The sequence below is a fragment of the Pipistrellus hanaki genome, assembly GCF_964339955.1.
Source record: "Pipistrellus hanaki genome assembly, chromosome: 1".
Lineage (NCBI taxonomy): Eukaryota > Metazoa > Chordata > Mammalia > Chiroptera > Vespertilionidae > Pipistrellus > Pipistrellus hanaki.
The window spans coordinates 143,367,318-143,388,382 of NC_140503.1; the positions used below are offsets into that span (position 1 = coordinate 143,367,318).

Sequence of the window (21,065 nt, forward strand, 5' to 3'; positions counted from 1 at the left end):
GTAGGGCACTTTTTTTTAGTAACTTTTTTTATTTCTTCTTTTGCTAATTAATTATATAGGTGTGTTTTTATTTTCTAAACATACAGAAAAGTTTTCCTGTTGTTTTCTTATTGCTTTCTGTCTTTTTTTTTTTTTCCTTCTTGCTTATTTGTTTTTAATCCTCACCTAAGAATATATATATTTTTAGAGAGAGTGGAGGGAAGCAGAAGAGGGGAAAAGAGAGAAAAAAATATCAATGTGAGAGACACACATCGATTGGTTGCCTCCCATACGTGCCCCAACCAGGGCCTGGGGATCAAGCCTACAACCCAGGTATGTGCTCTTGACTGGGATCTAACCCATGACACTTCAAGCTGTGCAGGCAGACACTTTAACCACTAAGCAACTACCTAGGGCTGCTTTCAATTTTATTGCATTATGCTTAGCAGTGAGAATTTTAATTTATCTATTATTTGGAATTCATTGAGAATTTATTTTAGCCTAAAATAAGATCAACTTTTGTAACTGTGTCACGTATGACTAAAAAGAGTGAATTCACTATTTTTGTGTGTGATTGAATGAATATATAATCCTAATTTATAGGATTTATAATCCTAATTTATAATCCAATTTATAATCCAGGGCGGAGCTTGAAGATGGCGACCGAACAGTCGGACTTGTTCTGACTCTGGTCCCAGAACGGATAAAAGTAACATCTGAGTCGCTCAGGGAGGGTTGATTGGCAGCTGAGGGGCAGCAGAGGTTTCAAGGAAGCTAGGCAGCGATCCGCTGGACAGGATTTCCAGCCGGTGGCCAACACAGCCACAGCGGCGGCCGCGGCGGCTGCGGCGGCGGCAGAAGCAGCTTCGGCGGCGCTGTGAGAAAGGAGTGGCTTCTCTGAGGCCTGGAAAGCCCACTGCGGAGAGGTCTATCCAGTAGCTGAGACGCCCGAGTTGGCGCTGGCGCGTGGATTCAAAGGAGTTCTTCGGTCACCCACGGAAAGGTCAGAATTTGCGGGGAAAGCCTGAGAGATCGCGGTCCCGCGGTGCTGGCAGCCACAGTAGCCGGGGAGTTCCGGCCCTGCCTCCATGCAGCGCCCGCAAAGCTGAGCCCTAAGAAGGCTGCAGCGACATCTAGTGCTGGGTTTGGCATAAGCTTCCCCAGAAGCGGGAATTTTTTTTTTTTTTTTTTTTTTTTTTAAAAAGCCAGGGGACACGGGACAGAGTGTTAAGAATCGCGGCTGTCCCGCCAAGGGCGGAACATCTGGACACCTCGGCGCCTGATCCCCTTCACCCCCTAGCTTCGGAATACTAGGGAAGATCAGCCTAGTTGGGCATATCCGGGGAATTTGCAGGGAGAAAGTGCCTCCCTGGAAACAAGGGATCGGAGCCAGAAGAGATAGTCTGGGAGCCAGCTGGCACCCTGCCAGCTAGAGCCATAGAGAAAGAAGGCCGGAGCAACCAAAAAGACTGGGAGGTCAAACCGGAAACACTGACACCTAAGAGCTGAATTACAAACTGCCCTTCTTTTTTTTTTTTTTTTTTTTTTCTCTTTTTTTTTTTTTTTTTTTTCCTTTCTTTTCTTTTGTCTTTTAATTAATCAAAAATAAATGGACACAAATATCTAAGATATAGTCTACTAAAAATTAAGGATTACCTTACAAAACTGAGGTGCAGTGGAAAGCTGGGAACTGCAAGACTGTCTGGTCCGAGAATCAGAAGTGCCAAATACATTAACTGAGGAAGTGAGTGACCAGTACTGGTCATTTTTATGCTAATTTTGCTATACTTTATTTTATTTTCATTTTTTACATCTTTTATTTAATTTTCATTTTTCATATCTTTTACTTAAGAAACAATTTTTTTTTCTTTTTTCCTTACTTGATTTTACCTTTTCAATTACTACATTTTTCAATCTCTATCACTATTACTACTGCTATTTTGCAATTTTTTTAAAAAAAAATTTTTATTTATTTTTTTTTTCTTTCTTTCTTTTCTTTTTTTTCTCTCTCTAGTACCATTTTATTTTTTCTTTATTTTACATTGGGAGTAACCTTCATTCTATTTTAATCTCTACTATAGCATCATTCAACCCTATCTCAACTCAACCTTTACACTATCACTCTCTTACTAAACTTTACCCTTTAGTCTACAGTTTATCCTATCCCTTTCCGGCTTTAGTTTTTCCTCTATTCTCTCTCTATACCCCCTGCTAAAGCTCTCACTATACTTATAGACCTAAGTTCCAACCCCTGATCCAAGTGTATAAATACCAATCTCTGCACTATATTAACTAGTTAAAAAAAAAAAAAAAAAATCCATTCTCCCCTCTATCCTTTTCGCATTGTATGTGTGAAGGTTGATTATTGTGAATTTGTATGCCTTTTAGTGAAATTGTTATGCTTATTCCTGTATTGTTATTGTTGCTTTGTATTTTTTTTTAAATCCTCTGTTTTTGTTTGTTTATTTTACTTCTGTATATCATAGCCTTACTTAATAATAGTGGATATTGTAGTTTGTATTAATCTCCAAGTATTGTTACTGGCATTGGCTGGGTCCAGAGGTTTTTCTATGGCAATTTTCTCCACATATATATAGTTTGTTTCCCATTTCTCTTTTAGTTTGCTTCTTCTCTCTCTTTCTCTCTCTCTCTCTCCCTCTTCTTTTTTTCCCTGTTTTCCAACTTCATTTTGTCATTACTTTTTTCTTCTTCTTCTTTTTCTATCTCTTTATCCCTCCTTTTTTTTAATTTACTTAATTTTTTTTTTAATTTTTTTTTTATTTTTTTTTAATTTTTCTTTATTTTATTTTTACCTTTATTCCTTCTCTCCTATCCCCTAAGTTGCCTTTCTCTAGTGGTCACCTTTATTAGAGGTTATTAATATTGTAAATACATTCCTGTTAAGTGCCGCTTGTGTTGTACCTGGTAGTGTTGTATTTTGTACCTCAAAATCAACGCAGGAGAAGGAATACCACATAACCAGACATCCTGAAAAGAGAGGCCATGGGGAGACAAAAACATAGTCCGCACTTGAAAGAAAAGCAGGCATCACCAGAAAAGGAAGTAAACGAGCCAGAGGTAAGCAGCCTGCCAGAGCAAGAATTCAGAGTAATGATCATAGCATGGCTAAAAAGAATGGAAGAGAAATTTGACAAAAGCCAAGAAGAAATGAGAAAGAACCATGAGGAAATGAAGGAGAGCCATGAGGAACTGAAGAAGAACCAAGAAGAAATGAAAAGTGACATCGCTACCATGAAGAACTCAATAGAAAGCATCAAGAGTAGACTAGATGAAGCAGAGGACCGCATCAGTGAGCTAGAAGATAAGATGGAAAAAAATACCCAAGTAGAGCAACTTCTAGAAAAAAAGATTAAAAAGCAGGAGGAGAGCCTACGGGAGCTTTGGGACAAAACAAAACAAAATAATATTCGAATAATAGGGGTTCCAGAAGGAAAGGAAACTGAGGTAGACATGGAAAAAGTATTTCAAGAAATAATGACAGAAAACTTTCCTGAAATAGAAAAGAAAAAACCCACACAAATCCAAGATGCCCGCAGAGTCCCAACCAAAATGAATCCCAGAAGACAGACTCCAAGGCACATTATAATTAAATTGGCAAACAACAACGACAAAGTAAGAATCTTAAAAGCAGCCAGAGAGAGACAGAAAGTTACATACAAAGGAACCCCCATCAGACTAGCAACTGATTTCTCAACAGAAACTTATCAGGCCAGAAGGGAATGGGATGAAATATACAAAGTCATGCAAAGGAAGGGTCTGAATCCAAGAATACTGTACCCAGCAAGGCTATCAATCAAAATTGAAGGGGAAATCAGGAGCTTCACAGACAAAAAAAGACTGAAGGAATTTATCTCCACCAAACCAGCAATGCAAGAAATGCTAAAGGGTCTACTGTAAAAATAAAGAAATAAGAAGTGAAGAAGGAACACGGGTATAGAATAAAAATGGCGTCAAATGAGTACCTATCAATAATAACCTTAAATGTAAATGGATTAAATGCTCCAATCAAAAGACATAGGGTAACAGATTGGATAAGAAAACAAGACCCATACATCTGTTGTCTACAAGAAACCCACCTCAGAAAAAGAGATGCACACAGACTGAGGGTGAAGGGATGGAAAAAAGTTTTCCAGGCAAATGGAAATGAAAAAAAAGCTGGGGTAGCAATACTTATATCTGACAAATTAGATCTCAGAGTGAAGGACATAACAAGAGATAATGAAGGCCACTTCATAATACTAAAGGGAACAATCCAACAAGAAGAAATAACCCTGGTAAATATATATGCACCCAATACAGGAGCAACCAAATACATTAAAAAACTGCTAGAGGACATTAAGGGAGAGATTAATAGCAATACAATCATAGTAGGAGATTTTAATACCCCACTGTCACCCTTCGACAAATCATCTAAACAAAAAATCAGCAAAGAAATATCAATCCTAAATGACTCACTAGACCAGATGGAATTAATTGACATCTTCAGGACACTCCACCCCAAAGCCACAGAATATACATTCTTCTCAAGTGCACATGGGACATTCTCAAAGATAGACCACATTTTGGGACATAGGCAAAGTCTCTTCAAATTCAAGAAGATAGAAATCATATCAAGTATCTTCTCAGACCATAATGGCATAAAACTGGAAATTAACTACAATAAAAATAATCCAAAGAAATCAAACACATGGAGACTAAACAGCTTGCTATTAAACAAGGACTGGGTTACCAGAGAAATCAAGGAAGAAATTAAAAACATCCTGGAAACAAATGACAATGAAAGCACAACAATCCAAAATCTTTGGGACACAGCAAAAGCAGTTTTGAGAGGGAAGTTCATATCCTTACAAGCCTATTGCAAAAAACTAGAAAAAATAGTAACAGATGATCTAACTCTACAACTCAAAGAGTTAGAAAAGGAGCAACAAGAAAAACCCAGTGTAAGCAGAAGGAAGGAAATAACAAAAATCAGAGCAGAGATAAACGACATAGAGACCAAAAAAACAATACATAAGATCAACAAAACCAAGAGCTGGTTCTTTGAAAGAATAAACAAGATAGATGGACCTCTAGCCAGGCTAACCAAGAAACAAAGAGAGAGGACCCAAATAAACAATTTATAATCCAAATAATAAGCCTAATGGGATATATATATATCCCATTAGGCTTGTTATTTGGGCTATTACATTATAATTATTATAATTGTTAAGTTGTATGAAACACGGTTTAAGAGAATGGATTATTACTTTTTTTTTCACCTGAGGATATTTTTCCATATTTTTCCATTGATTTTTAGAGAGAGTGGAAGAGAAAGATAGAGAGAAATATTGATTGAGAGAAACACAGATTGGTTGCCTCCTGAAAGTGCCCCAATCAGAGCCCAAGCCAGGGAGGAGCCCGCAAACAAGGCACATGCCCTTGACTGGAATCGAACCTAGAACCCTTTGGTATACAGGCCAACTCTCTATCCACTGAGCCAATATGGCTAGGGCTGGATTGTTATATCCTAAAATTTATTTATTACATACCGAAATTGTCTTGTTTATGAAAAAAAATGTATTGAGCCAATACTTTTAAAAACCATTGTATTAAGTATTATACAGAACGTTAAAAATATCACACAAGTTCCTTCAGACACCAACTTTATAACAAAGTTGTCTTCTAAAAAAAAAAAAACATTAATAACCTCAAAAAATCAATAATGACTAACTTTTATTGAACTTTTACTATGTGGCAAATACTGCTCTCAGCACTTGACTAATTTAATCATCACAACAATTTGACAAAGCTGAGCAAAGATTAGTTTGTTCCAGCACAGTGCTAGAATATGGCAGCGCTTTTGAATTTTTATGAACTCAAAAAATGTGGAATATTGGTCTTTTGTTCTCAGCTGCAGATCTTAACCACAATTTTGAGAAAACAGGACATCCTGCTGGGTTCCTAACACCAACCTACAATATTATTTTGATTTACACTTGTATTATCCTATCTGTGGTTGTCACTGTAAGACATTACAATTAAAAACACAAAAACAAAAAACTTTCTTTCCCTCCTAAATTTTCAGAATCTCCACATACTCCGCATAGATGTTAAAAAAAACATGGTCATAAATGGATTCATGTATAAGGTTTTTTTTTAAAAAAATAAATCTTTATTGTTCAGATTATTACAGTTGTTCCTCTCCCCCCATCTCACCTCCATCTGGTTTCCATCACACCCCATGCCCTTATCCCCTCCCCATTGTTCTCATCCATAGATGTAAGATTTTTGTCCAATTTCGTCTTGTACCCCCAACACCCCCTTCCCACCGAGAGTTGTCAGTCCACTCCCTTTCTATGCCCCTGATTCTATTATATTCACCAGTTCATTCTGTTCTTCAGATTTTTTATTCACTTGATTTTTAGATTCACTTATTAATAGATATGTATTTGTTGTCACTTTGTTGTTCATATTTTCTTACCTTTACCTTTTTCTTCCTCTTCTTATAGCAGCACAATTTACAATAGCTAAGATTTGGAAACAGCCTAGGTGCCTATCAGCAGATGAATGGATCAGAAAACTATAGTACATCTACACAATGGAATACTATGATGCTAATATAAAAAAGAAGGAATTCTTACCATTTGCAGCAACCTAGATGGAATTGGAGAGCATTACGCTAAGTGAAATAAGCCAGTCAATGAAGGAAAAATATTACATGATCTCACTCATTTATGGATAATAAAGAACATTATAAACCAATGAACAAAAAGATATATACAGAGAGAGTAAAGCATCAAACAGATAGTCAAATTAGAGTGGGAAGGTTAGGGAGAGGTAGGAGAGATAAAAGATCAACTGAAGGACTTGTATGCATATATATAAACATAACCAATGGATGTAAAATGCTGGGGGGTGAGGGCATGTATGGGTGTGGGGTTAGGGGGGAAAATGGTAAGATATATACACAAATAATACCTTAATTAAAAAATGAAAGAAAAAAACCTTCAGCATTTCATATAATACTGGTTTGGTGGTGATGAACTCCTTTTGTTTCTTCTTGTCATGAAGCTCTTTATCTGACCTTCAATTCTGAATGATAGCTGTGCTGGGTAATCTTGTTTGTAGGTTCCTGATATTCATCACTGTGAATATTTCTTGCCACTCCCTTCTGGCCTGTGTAGTTTCTATTGAGAAATCAGCTGACAGTCATATGGGCACTCCCTTATAGGTAACTAACTGTTTTTCTCTTGCTGCTTTTAATATTCTCTCTTTGTCTTTTGCCCTTGGCATTTTAATTATGATGTGTCTTGGTGTGGTCCTTTTTGAATTCCTCTTATTTGGGGTTTTGTGCACTTCCTGGACTATTTCTTTCACCAGGTAGGGGAAATTTTCTGTCATTATTTCTTCAAATATGTTTTCAAAATCTTGTTCTCTCTCTTCTTCTGGCACCCCCATAATTCAGATGTTGGTACACTTGAAGTTGTCCCAGAGGCTCCTTACTATCTTTATATTTTGGATTCTTTTTTCTTTTTGCTTTTGCTGTTGGGTGTTTTTTGCTTCTTCATACTTCAAATCTTTGATTAAATTCTTGGGGTCCTCTAGTCTGCTGTTGGATCTCTGTATATTATTTTTTTTATTTCAGTCAGTGTATATTTAATTTCTGACTGGTCCTTTTTCATCTCCTTGAGGGTCTCACTAAATTTCTCAAGGTTTCTAGAAGATTTTTTAGTAACCTTCTAACTGTGGTTTTGAATTCTATATCCAGTATTTTGCTTTCATCCGTTTCTTTCATTTGTGACCTGTTTCTTTGTCTCCACATTTTGGCTGCTTCCCTGTGTTTCTATGTACTGGGTGGCTGCTAAGTCTCCTTAAGTTGATAGAGTGGCCTTGTGTGGTAGGTATCCTATAGGGCCCAGTGTCTCAGCCTCCCTAGTCACCTGAGGTGGATTCTCTTGTTGCACCCCTTTGTGGGCTGTTTGCACAGTCTTGTTATAATTAACCCTTGATTGCTATTGGTATCACTGGGAGGAATTGACCTCCAGGACATTTGGCTGTGGTGATTAGCTGTCTCTACACTGGAAGATCTGTTGCACAGGAGACACCCTTATGAGGCAGTACTTGCTTCAGTGGGACTTTGGTGCTTACTGAGTCTTCCCCTTGAGTGTGTCTCTTGTGGATGTGAAGATTTGTAATCCGGTATGGTCTCACTCTGATCACTGAGTACACTGGCTCTTGGATCTCCAAGGAGAGGCAAGGTCAGCCGCTGCCTAGGGCCACCCAGCAGGAGCTACAGAGACATCTGCAGAATCCTGCTTTTTGTATGTGGTTTGGAAGTGCCCAGAGGAAACCCAGCTGTGAAGCAAGGCTGCTGCTGCTGCCAGGTAGCGGGCTTTTTTTTTTTTTTTTTTTTTTTTTTTTAATCTCTGGGGCTCTTTGATGCAGCTATAGCTCCTTTTAGGCAAAAGAACAGGCCATTCATATGTAAAAGCTTATGTGCAAAGCTTGGGTGAGTGAGGTTGTAAATTGGGTGGGACAGGGTCTCTGGGAATCATCAGGGTGGAGCAAACAGCAATGGCTGCCCTAAACCTGAGAAGTCCCTGGTTCTCCAAGTCTTGTGTTCCCATGCAGGAACAATGATCACTGTGAGCACCTCTAAAAGTAAGCCTACCTCGCTTTCCTGTCCTGATGCCAGACAGTCCAGTTTATCCCTGTATGTGCCTGGGTTCCCCAGAGTCTCACCCGGAACTGGAGTTCAGAGCAAGTGGGAGCTTGTATCTCCCTCCAGTTTAAAGAGCAGCACATCCAGGTGCCAGTACTTTCCACGCCTCCACGCCTCTTACCAGTCTCAATGAGTTTTCTTCCCCTCTCTATTTGTGGAATTTCCATTCAGTCAGCTTTCCTGTGATTCTGGATGGTTGTTGTCCTGCCATTTAGTTGTGGTTTTGATATGGTTGTGAAAGGCAGCAAGTATAGGTGATTACCTATCCCAACATCTTGGTTTCTCTCACTTATAAGGTTTTTTAAATCTTGATACTCTAGTTGATTAAAATTCATATTTCATAATTGCTTTCTTTGGGGAAAAAACACACACACAACAACGCTTATTAACTTTTAAATGGAGACTATATAGGATCTTCTATGTTTATATTAGAAAACCAATGTCCTAAGTCTTAGGACCTAAGAGGCTGTAAAAGTCCCACAATTCCAAGTCTCATGGAGGGTGAGAGGTGCAATAGCATTGCCACAGGGTGTCTGGCTGAGCTCTTATGGCCTTCCATTAAATGCAGATGGAGATCTGACACCTCAGGGGTATTGAAGATTAGCTTAAATAAAGTTTATCAAGTGGCATGGTAATAGCATTTCTTCAAAATAAAGTTAAATTAACAAAGGTATGTTTTTCTGAATGGACACCAGTTGATACCCTATGTAGCAACACAGAGATTCAAGTTGAAAATATGTAGAAATCCAGTGAAATTAAGTCCTAAAGTTAGCTAAAATTTTATTTCCTTAAATTTTATAATCTTCTTAGTTGAAGTTTAATTTTCTTTACATATATTTTTTATGGGTTCTACTTTCAAATTGTGATGTGGGGAACCCCATCCCATTAATGCAGGTGCCCTCAGAGCTACCTAAGTGCACAGGTCCATAGAGACCCACAGATTCCAACCCTTTCTTCTCTTCCTCCTGAGCAGCTCTGCTTTTATCTGTCACATTCACTGGGGAAAGGGATAGGGTTGCATTAAAGAAAGGGTTCTATATCCAGTATCAGACCATCTAATCAGCTAAACTATCTCCTTATCTAACTGTGCACCTTTTATTATAATCCTGCATGGTACAAGTCAGATATGAAGCAGCAGATAACAATATAATGTCAAATATAAAAGGCTTCTTTGAAAGAAAACCATCGCTCAGACAGCACCAAATAAAGATTATGCAGTGCTACATTTATTTATTTGATGACTTACATAGCGTTTAGTGCCTTGAGAGCTGGGCTGGAAACATCCTCAATAAATACCCCAAGAGTGCCTTAAAGAATTGGTGTAATTCATTCTGAGCTTTTAGTTATTTCTGGCATCTTCAGTTTAGTTGGCTTTGGTCCTGACACTTTATACTCTGTTCTATTTCTGGCTGACACAAACAATACATAAACACTCATAAACGCAAAAATTGTTTTAAATTCACATCAGACCTGTAAAAACAGCTTAACAAAAGCAGGATTTTATGGCATTTGTCTTTATATCCTTTTTGTGTGCTGTGCATGGAAATTATTTAGCATTCATCAAAGATCTGTGTTCAGAGACATACCTCTTTCAGGTAATGATGCTGAGGTCAGAATTGAGTGGAGTTATGGACATAAGCTCTAGAGTTTAAACCTTTGCTCCTCTACTTATTAGCAGTGAGAGCATGGGCACACAAATTAACTTCCCTGTACCTCAGAGAGAATGATACCTATTTCATAGGGCTATTGTTAGGATCAAATGCAAAAGTACATGTGAACCACATGGAAAAGCATCTATCATATACGTTGCATATAGTAAAAGCTCAATCAACATCAAGTTCTTATACATGACTAATGTTATAAACTGTGCTATATCACATTTCTAATTACTAGAGCTTCTATTTGCCAAGAATGGAGCATAATTTTGATACTGTTGTAAATAACCCAATTATTCATTAACAGGAAAGGAACAGAGAGAAGGCCAGATAATATAGGCCCGCCATTTGTATAGCTTTGCCAGAAATCTGCAGTTTAACACTCTCCAGGTCTACTCCCTGCAGATCACTGTGGGAAGGGACTGGACAATAGACACATGCCCAGTAAGGTCTGGGTGACACAGAGAAGGTGCTTGTCTGTCAGTCATACCTGGGAACAGGGCATTGACTAGACTAGGCATGGTCACTATAAGGGTGTGATATGTGAGATACATAAACTGCTGAACAAAGGGAACTTCCTCTCAGGGACCCTGTTGCACTCCGCTCCTGGTTCTCTTGTTATGGTGGTGGTGGGAGGTGTTCTTGTTGTGGTGGTGTGGGGGGGTGTTGCTCCCCTGCACTGGCCCATGAGGCTCATAAATATGTGGGCCCCACACAATAGACTAATGGACTGTGACTAGCCTGATCCTATGCTGGACTTAACTCCAGCATGGAACAAAGACTTTGGGCACTGGCTCCGCTCTGCTAAAGGCCCAGCTACACCTTTTCCAGGACTGATTTAAGGGAAATGGGACTTTGGAAATCAATGGATGTAACTTCACATGAATAAAAAAAATCACTCATTCTCCTGTATGAGTCTTAGAAAGTTCTTTTTCTCAAGATACCAAAGAACCCCACTCCCATTAGCATTAGAGAAATTCCACCCATGCAATTCTCTGATAACAATTTAAACTACAGAATAACTAACTCCATGCTATAATGAGTTTTTATTTATAGACACAAAAGGCCTAGATTATCCAATTAACATCAGCATTTTTTATTTAAGAAATATCAATACATGACTGTTAAGCTTTCTATTTTTTTTAAAATAACATTTTTGTTAATCCTTGATTTTAGAAATCTCATAAAGTTATTATTTCTCTACTCTTTTCTGGGGCTCAACTTCTCCATTTGCCATTTCTCATCTTCAAACATTAGCAACACTTAAACCCCTCCTTTGTCACCAGTTTTGTTTGTTTTTTTCTGTAGGTCATTTCTTATAGTAGAAACAAAAAATTAAAACAAGGGGGGGAAAAAACTAAAAAAATAGGTAGTTGTTTGGCTTCTCTCAACAAGATTTTACTTAGCAGAGCATGGCATATGTTTGATTAGGCAGCCTTGATACACTCGTCAATTCTCCCTTCAGTTCTGGGACTGTTATTCCCTGCCTGTCTCATTATCATCTATCATCCTTGTTCCAGAAAATGAACGCATTCTGAGGAATTCTGCAACCTAAGAAAAAGTTCTCTCTTTCTTCTGTCAAGTGCCAAAGATGGGACAGCTAGAGAGAAAGCAGAAATATTTGTTGTTACTGCTAAATAATAATCAGAATGAAGTACATATAAATGGCATCTGGGGCTGGACTACTCCAGAAGGAAACAATATTTATTAAATGACAGGGCAGATTGTTTGAGTTATCATGTGCCACTTGATGGCTATAAAATAATTTTGGAGAGAACATAACCACCCACACAAAAGGAAGCAAGGTCAGAATACTTGGCAAATTGCGTGAGCCTCCTGACGCCGGCTTTGCTATCATTAGTGGCTTTGATAACTGACTGGTGCATTATAAATCTAATGCAACACCTTCAAATAAGGTTTCCAGGCTTTGAAACATGTACCTACATCAAAGTGTGAAGAGGTCTTCCTGTGCTTAAGAGCTTTGCTTCCCAGATCTCAGGCGAAGATTGAAAGTTGAGTATGTGCTTCTGTGACCCAACTGAATCCTTTTTTGGGTCCTAATCACATAGGGGTATATTTAATATGTTTTAAGTCATGTTCTGCATTTTTATAAGCAGGACAGTTTATATCGATGAATATGCCATTTGTACAGGACCCAGTTTCTTGAAAATCTAAGTTTGCTTTCAAGTAAAATTTTAAATTAATAAAGCCAAAAGCTTGAGTTACATTATACCTATGGTTCCAGAATAATTATTTATAGTTTCCCCTTTCATCTTCAAATGCATCCCAATTTGTGGGTGATGAATTAGATATTCACTATATTTCTACAACACCGTGTTTCTTATGCAATTTATGTATAACATCTCAGTAAAGTAGGGATGTTATATTGGGTCGGCAAGTAAGTAATTGCGGATTTTTTAAAGAAAATCAAAGACAATTTTTTCATGGAACTAAATAACTTTATTCTGTAATGTATTGCCCATTTTGATCAATGACCTTTTGCCATCTTTCAGGCAGCATCATAATCCCACGTTCAAAAAACTTCTGGTTTTTATTAGCAAAAAACTGAATCAGGTACGATTTGACATCATCATCATTATTGAAATTTTTACCATTCAAGGAGTTTTGTAAAGATCGAAACAAAAAGTAATCAGATGGTGCAAGGTCAGGACTATATGGTGGATGTGGCAAAACATCCCAACCAAGCTCCATTAATTTTTGCCGAGTGACCAAAGATGTGTGTGGCCTTGCATTGTCATGATGGAATACAACACCTTTTCGATTTGTCAATTCGGGCCGCTTTTCTTCAACTGCATTGTTTCATTTCGTTAGTTGTTCAATGTAGACATCAGAATTGATCGTTCGGTTGGGTGGTAAGAGTTCAAAGTAGACAATTCCTTTGTAATCCCACCAAACTGATAACAAAACCGTCTTTTGATGAATATCAGCTTTTGATGTTGTTTGAGTTGGTTCACCTGGCCTGCTGCACGATCTTTTCCACTTGATATTGTTGTAAACAACCCATTTTTCATCGCCAGTTATCAGTCGTTTTAAAAATGGATCATTTTCATTACGTTTCTTTAGCAAATCGCAGCTGCTAATGCGTTGCGGTAACTGTGATTCTTTCAGTTCGTGAGGAACCCGTGTATCGAGTTTTTGAACATAGCCAAGTTGTTTTAAGTGATTTTCAATGCATGTATGTGATACATGAAGCTTCTCTGCAATCTCACGTGTTGTACTGTGACAGTCCGAATTGATTATTGCTTTGATTAGGGCGTCATCAACTTCAACTGGACGACCAGAGCGTTTTTCATCTTTGAGTGAAAAATCACCAGAACGAAATTTGGCAAACCAATTTTGACACTGCCGTTCTTTTAAGGCTTCGTCACCATAAACAGCACATAACTTTTTATGAGCTTGCGATGTGTTTTCCCTTTGCGGAAATAAAAAAGCAAAATATGACGAAAATGTTCCTTTTGATTTTTCATTTTTCAACGAACGCCAAATGAAAACTACAAAACAGATCAAAAAACTTTTTTTACTGATTAACAGCTGAATAGCCAACTATCAAATAACAAAATGTGTTTTACATTTGTACTACGTCTGCAAACCTAAAAATTCAACTGAAGCCATATGTGTGTGAAACCCGCAATTACTTACTTGCCGACCCAATAGATAAGGAAATCTCAGCAGAGTGGTTAGGAAAACTGCCCAGGGCCAAACAGAAATAGATGGAGAAGATAAAATTTGGACCCAAGTAGTCTGGCTCCATACTGTAGTCTTCACTTCTGTGCTATTTTATACTCCATTAAGTTTGACACTTATTTTTTTTTCCATCTTTGTTATATTTTTAAATGATCCTGCCTTCATGAGGATAACCTTTGAGCATTCGCTAGAAACAATTTATACACAAACTTAGACTCTCAAATGCTTTGATACACAGGAGTGCTCTGGGTCAAACCTTCCAGAATTGGTTGTTAAAATAAGGATCTGATGGAAAAAAGAAAAGAGAAGGAAGAAAGCAAGCCCAAGTACCATTATAAGAAACCTCTATAGGAAACCAAGCACATATTCTCCCCAAACTCTGCTGTAGAAATGAGTGGCAGAAATGAGCAGAGCAGGGGAGTTGTCATTTGGAATTTGGGGATGACCGAATTTCTCAACAAAAAGGAAGATAGATCTTCATAAAGCCAAGGCCATATTTCTCAGCTGTTGCCAAGATCCAATCAAATGTGTCAGATCTGAGATCTTTAGTCACTGAAACCTGTTTTGGGAAGACAGATTCACATCCAGGGACTTGTCTTAAGAAGACTTCAGGTTCTTTAAACTTGATCCTAGAAAGAATGGCTGCTGTTCTGTTTCACTGAAATTCTTACCTTAGCTATCCCAGCTCACACTTCCAGACAGCTTTGGAAGTTTTTCCAAGGATATTCAAAAGTCCAAGAAAGATATGGGGTCCTCTGTTTTTTACCAGGTTGTCTTCCTTAATCTCATTATATTGTTGGAATTCAGTTTCCCAATTTTTATCTTAAAAGTCAAAATAATTGTCTTAAACATTTTAGAGAGAATTTTAATCAAGTGTCTATAGCTTTTTTTAGTTTCTTTTCAAACAATTTTATTATGAACATTTTTAAATATTTTTGTGTGTTTTTTCTTTGATAGATTTGCTACAACTACTAGTAACAATATGGAAGGATAAGAAAACTTGTTTGATATTCAAACTCATTTTTTAGTTTTTAATTTCATACTAGAGGCCTGGTGCACAAAATTCATGCACAGGTAGGGTCCCTAGGCCTGGCTGGTAATCAGGGCTGATCTGTGGGGCAACTGCTGGTGTGATCAGAGGAGCCCCCATTGGCACCCACCTTGGCTGGCCTGGGGCCTGTGGGCTGGGTCAGCTTCTGCTTTGAGTGTCTTCCCCTTAGTGATAAGGGCATGTCATAGTGGCTGGTGATTCTACCAGTCATTCTGCCTCTCAGTTGATTTGCATATTAGGCTTTTATTATATAGGATTGCCCTTTCAACATAATTTGAGGTCCCTAAGGTCATCCTCAAGTTTGGCTCACAGAACTCAGCATATAGTCTTACTTAGGGTTATAAAGTATTACATCAAAAGGATACAAAGCAATATCAACAAAAGGAAAGGCATATGGGGTGAAGTCTGGGGGAAAACAAGCATGAGTTTCCAGAGTCGTCATCTGGTGGAATCACAAGAATATGTTTAAGTCCCCTGGAAACAAGTAGTCACAACAAATGAGAACTGCTGTCTACTAGGAAAGCTTGTTAGGTTCAGCAGCTTGTTAGGTTTTATTTGGGACTAAGTCATGTAGGCACCCTGTGCCTCAAATGCACACAAATTCCAGGCTCCTGGTAGGAAAGCAGGTATTCAGTATAAACCATATTTACAAACAGTTTTGGCACAGTTGGTCCATCTTATAAGGAGACGGTGGGACTCCTGCAATGTAAGTTCCCAGATGCCAGCCAAGAGCCGATCCTATAAGGTAGGCAGACCTTTCTAATGATAGCAGTCAGGCTTGTTCTTTTCTGCACTATTTCATAACTTTGTTTTCCCCTAAATAAAAATAACTCAAAGAAGTCAAATTCTTTTCTCATAATCATGAGTTCCTGGTTGGGCCAAACCCCAGTTATTCAAACTCCCTATCCAATATTCTTTCCAGTTCATTACACAGCTGTTCAGAAAATAACCGGATAACCAAGCAACTAAGACTGATTTAAATAAATTGAAATGACTAATAATCAAAGATGCAGTTATAGGTTTTTGTCCTCCATATATGACCTGGAAATAATAATGGCCCCTAGATTAGCACTGTCCAAGATAACTTCAGTACTATCGGAATCTATAATCTGTTTTGTCCAACACAGTAGCCCTATTTGACATCTGATGATTGAACACTTGAAATGTGGTTAATGTGACTAAGGAACTAGGTATTTAATTTTGTTTAACTTTCATTAATTTCATTTTAAATAGCTACATGTGGTTGGTAACTGTGTATTGGAAGCATAGTCTCAGATAATTTAAGACTTACTTTATTAAAGCAAACTATAGTGAGATTTATAGATCAACTACTGAAAAACCAGTGTTTCCTCTGTATTTCCCTAGGGCCATACCAATATCACCATAAGGAACTCCAAGTATTTTTATTTCTTGTGGTTTTAATCCAAAATGTAAGGTTTTACCAAAATAAAGAATATTTCAGCAACACTGACTGGACTTTTTTTTAAGAGTTATTTTAAAAATAACCTAGTGTCTGGAGATTAGAAGTAGCCATCTGCACAAATGATACTGATTCACAGCCATCAGGCAAATGAAGAGCCTACCATTTTGTAAGAGCAGGCATAGACTGGTGCAAAATCCACCAATGAACCTCAGTGTTTAAGCATCAGTTCACATTTCTAGGAGTTCACTGGCAACTATTCTGGAAAAGAGATAAGGGGTAAAAAGCAAGAGCAATTATTTATCTCATAAAAGTATCTAATAAAATAGATAATTTTAACTTTACTTCAAATATAATGTTTGGCTGACATATATTCATGCTATTATATCCCCAACTCCAAAAGAAATTGTATATGTACAAAACATAATAAAAATGATAGCATATAAAGTAATCAAGTTCATTTTTTATGGACTCCTCTATTTTTATTTTCCGTGCCAGGATAGTCATACATTTTTTCAAATGCTTCTGACCTAAACCTCAGGCTTTTTCTCATATTTGGTCTCTTATTCAGTAGAAAATAAAATTCAAGAATTGGAGGAAGAAAGAAGGGCCTGAAATTATATACCTGAAGAGTAGTGAACACCAGAGTGAAAGATATTTTTATGGAAAATAAAGAATATTAGTAATATGTAAAAGGCCTTCCAAATTCATATGGTAATGTTAGCAAACTAAGGAGAAAATAAACAGAAGTCTACATAATGCAAGACTTTTTAAAGGAAAAGAAAGAAAACTACACAAAATAGTCATGTTTTCCCTATTGGTACTAAGTTTTCTGATAAATGAAGGAGGGTACAAGGATAAAAAGGAATAATAAGGCTAAACCTATTTTATTCTGCCTACATTTAAAATGCTACAAAACAATATACCTAATATGAAAAGTACTTTCCTGCTAGTAAATACATAAAATCTTTCTGTATAGAAATTAGCATTCTCAAAACTAAGCCATTTGATTGTGATGGGAATCCAACAAAAATTGCCCACATGCATATCACAATGGTACATGGTACTAAAACACAGCAATTCATGACAAGTGTTAGTAAAGATAAATTAAAACCAAAGATGTATTTATGGCAGGATTTCTTAGATTCTTTAATATGTTCATATGTATTGTGAATACTCAAGAGATAGATTTGAGTTTAATCATTTTCTTAACTTTCATAGGTAAAGAAACATTTTTTTCCTTTAGAGTATATGCAAGTATGAGTACTCTAAAAGAACATTTTGGGAAACATTGCTTATTTAATAGTTACAAATCATTTTCATTGAGAAGTCTCTCAGCATCCTTTCTCACTTGCAAAATTAAGGTATACAAATAACCAAGGAGGTGTTCTTTTTTTATTATTGTTATGAGTGTTTTTATTGAGCAACAATATTACCTAAGTGGTAATAAATAGATTAGGAAATAGCAATGGCAGTTGTGAGTGTTTTTCTTTTTTTAATTAATTTCTTTATTGATTAAGGTATCACATATTTGTCCTCAACCCCCCATTCAACTCATGCCCCCATCATGCTCCCACCCCCTTATTGTCCTTGACCACTGATTAGGCTCATATGTGTGCACATAAGTCCTTTGGTTGATCTCTCCCTTTTATACCCACCCTCCCTTTCAGGTCCAACAGTCTGACCTATGGCTCCTTATCTCTGGGTCTGTTCTTGTTCATCAGTCTACATTGTTTATCACTTCCCCTAGATGAGTGAGATCATGTCCTACTGGAAATATACTTATAAGAATAAAAACTGAAACAGGCGATAATCGTTATATCTTTAAATGATAACTTGTCCTATGAATCATGAGTTGGCCATCACTTAATTTTGCCAATACAGCAATGACTTCTTTTAAAAGTCTAAGTTGTAGCAGTGTACTAATAATCTCATTCATAACCTTTAGGAGTGCTGACAAAGTCTGTTTCTAAAACATCTTACAAAATCAAGGAATCTATAAATATAAAAGGCTAAGTGATCGACCATATGTCCGTCCGATCATATCACTGGCTGGTACATATGATGTGCACTGGCAATTTAAAAATTAACTTTGACTTCCTCATGCAAGATATATATAAAGATCTCGCTATGCCATCACACATGTGTGTTTTGACCTGTCATTGTCAGTCATGAATTTGGTTGACAGTTCTATTATAGAGAAAGGGTGAATAGTGGTATTAAAATATTTCTTCTAATTAATTTCCTTTCAATGTGCAGGAATCCATGCACTGGGCCACTAATATATAATAATTGTTGATTAAATGACCTCAGGTAACATAGCTTTACTGTACAAGGAGATCCTGGTGGATAAATAATGTATGGCTCAAATTGGGGAGTTATTCACAAATTTATTTCACCTTTCTCCTACTCACAAAACTAGAGTACATTTTCTGGTTACTTTACATTTCAATGTTACTATTTGACTAATTTCAACCAACACAATGTGGATGAAATAAGGTCCATAACTTTCAGGCTTGCCTCTTAGACACCTCCTACATGCTCGTATACTCTCTCTTTTCCCCAATTGGAAGCCATGAATTAAAAACTATTCTGGCCCCTGAATAACTGCATGGAATATAGACCATTCTCTACCACCACCTCTGTTTCTTACATGAACAAGAAAGAAGGAAATGCATTGCCTGGCTGGTGTGGCTCACTGGATGAGCCTTGACTTATGAACCAGGAGATCATGGATCAGTTTCCTATCAGGGCACATGTCCAGATTGCAGGCTTTATCTACAATAGGGAGTGTGATGAGGAAGCCAATCAATGATCTTCTCTCATCATTGATGTTTCTATCTCTCTCTCTCCCATTTCTTGTTCCCTTCCTCTCTCTAAAATCAATTTAAAAAAATAAACTTTTTTTAATTGTATTAAGTCACCATGATTTCAGGATTATTCTATCTAGAGTACCTATCCTTACTTTAATTACCAAAGGAGGACATGGGGTTATTTGCCGTCAAATAGTAGCTTTGTTAAACTTAACTAATTTTTTTTTAATTTTGTAACAGTATTGAAGAGGTTGTTTTTTATTTATTTTCCTTATATTTGGAGAAGCAGCGATTAAAAAACAAAGCGTGTAGTATCAGAAAGCCTGCCTTGTCATCTTTAGTGTGTCACTTTCACTGAACTGTCTATCATCATTGACTTTTTGATTCCTTTTTCTGAAACAGCTGAGCCTTCTCACTATCCTGCTCCAATACCCTCCCCTAATACATCCTCTATTGTCTTTGACATAGGCTTTTCTCTGTTTATTCTGCCTTTCTGTGGTGCAACTTCATAGATATGGGTTATAACAACACAACTCCACTATAATTATGTTTTCTTTCTTTAACTTACTCTTTCAAATAATTGGTTGATTTACTCCTTTATTTCCTTCCACCATCTACTTTGTCTGGATTCATGTCTGGTTCAGGTCACCTCAACTAAGGTGAGAGTGTGTTCCTAACACCCTAACTGGATGCAACTTCAAAATATAATACCAGGCCCTAGCTAGTTTGGCTAAGAGGATAGAGCATCAGACCAACGACTGAAAGATCCCAGGTATGAGCACATACCTTGTTTGCAGGTTTGATCCCCAGCCCTCATTGGGACTTGTGAGGGAGGTAACCAATCAATGTGTCTCTCTCACATCTATGTTTCTCTCTCTATCTCTCCCCCTTCCTCTTATTCTCTCTAAAATTCAATGGTAAAATATCCTTGGGTGAGGATTAACAAAACAAACACATATATATATTATCAGATTTCAAGTTCAAGCCTTTTGATTTCAAGATGGACCATATTCTGGGCCATAAAACAAACCACAACTATTTAAAACATTTTTTTAAATACAGAATGTGGCCCTAGCCAATTTGGCTAAGTGGATAGAGCATTGGCCTACAGACTTGAAGTGTCCCTGGTTTGATTCCAGTCAAGGACATATGCCCAGATTGTGGGCTTGATCCCCAGTAGGGAGCATGCAGGAAGAAGCCAATCAATGATTCTCTTTCATCATTGATGTTTCTATCTCTTCTCCCTCTTTCTTCCTTTCTGAAGTCAATAAAAATATATTTTAAAAAAATACAGAATGTGTTTCTGATCACAATAGAATTAAGCTAGAAATCAATAACTGAATATTAAAAGGAAAATCTCTAAATATGTGGAAGTTAAACAACTCATGTAAATAATCCATAGGTCAAAATTAAGTATCAAAGGTAGTTTTTAAAAATGCATAACACTGAATAAAGATGAAAATACAACATATAAAACTATGTGGAATATACCTAAAGAAACAGCACCAACAAATATATTTTTAGCATTAAATGCTTACATTAATGCTATGTTGCAAGTCAATAATCTAAGTTCATAACTAACAAAACTAGAAAAGCATGAAAAATAAAGCTGAAACAAGCAATAGAATGAGATATTGAGATAAAAGCAGAATCAATGAAATTGAAAATAAGTAAAACAATAGAGATCATTGGTGAAACAAATAGTTGTGTTTTTAAAAAA

At 37.0% G+C, this 21,065-nt stretch overlaps 1 long non-coding RNA gene across 1 annotated transcript in view; it reads left to right on the forward strand.

The window, feature by feature from the left end:
* The first annotated feature begins 1,221 nt into the window (after positions 1-1,221).
* Positions 1,222-21,065, forward strand: part of LOC311617055 — a 316,342-nt gene continuing 296,498 nt past the window's right edge. Inside the window, exon 1 of the long non-coding RNA XR_014794042.1 lies at positions 1,222-1,565. This is a non-coding gene — a long non-coding RNA (uncharacterized lncRNA). The remainder of the gene's footprint in view (positions 1,566-21,065) is intronic.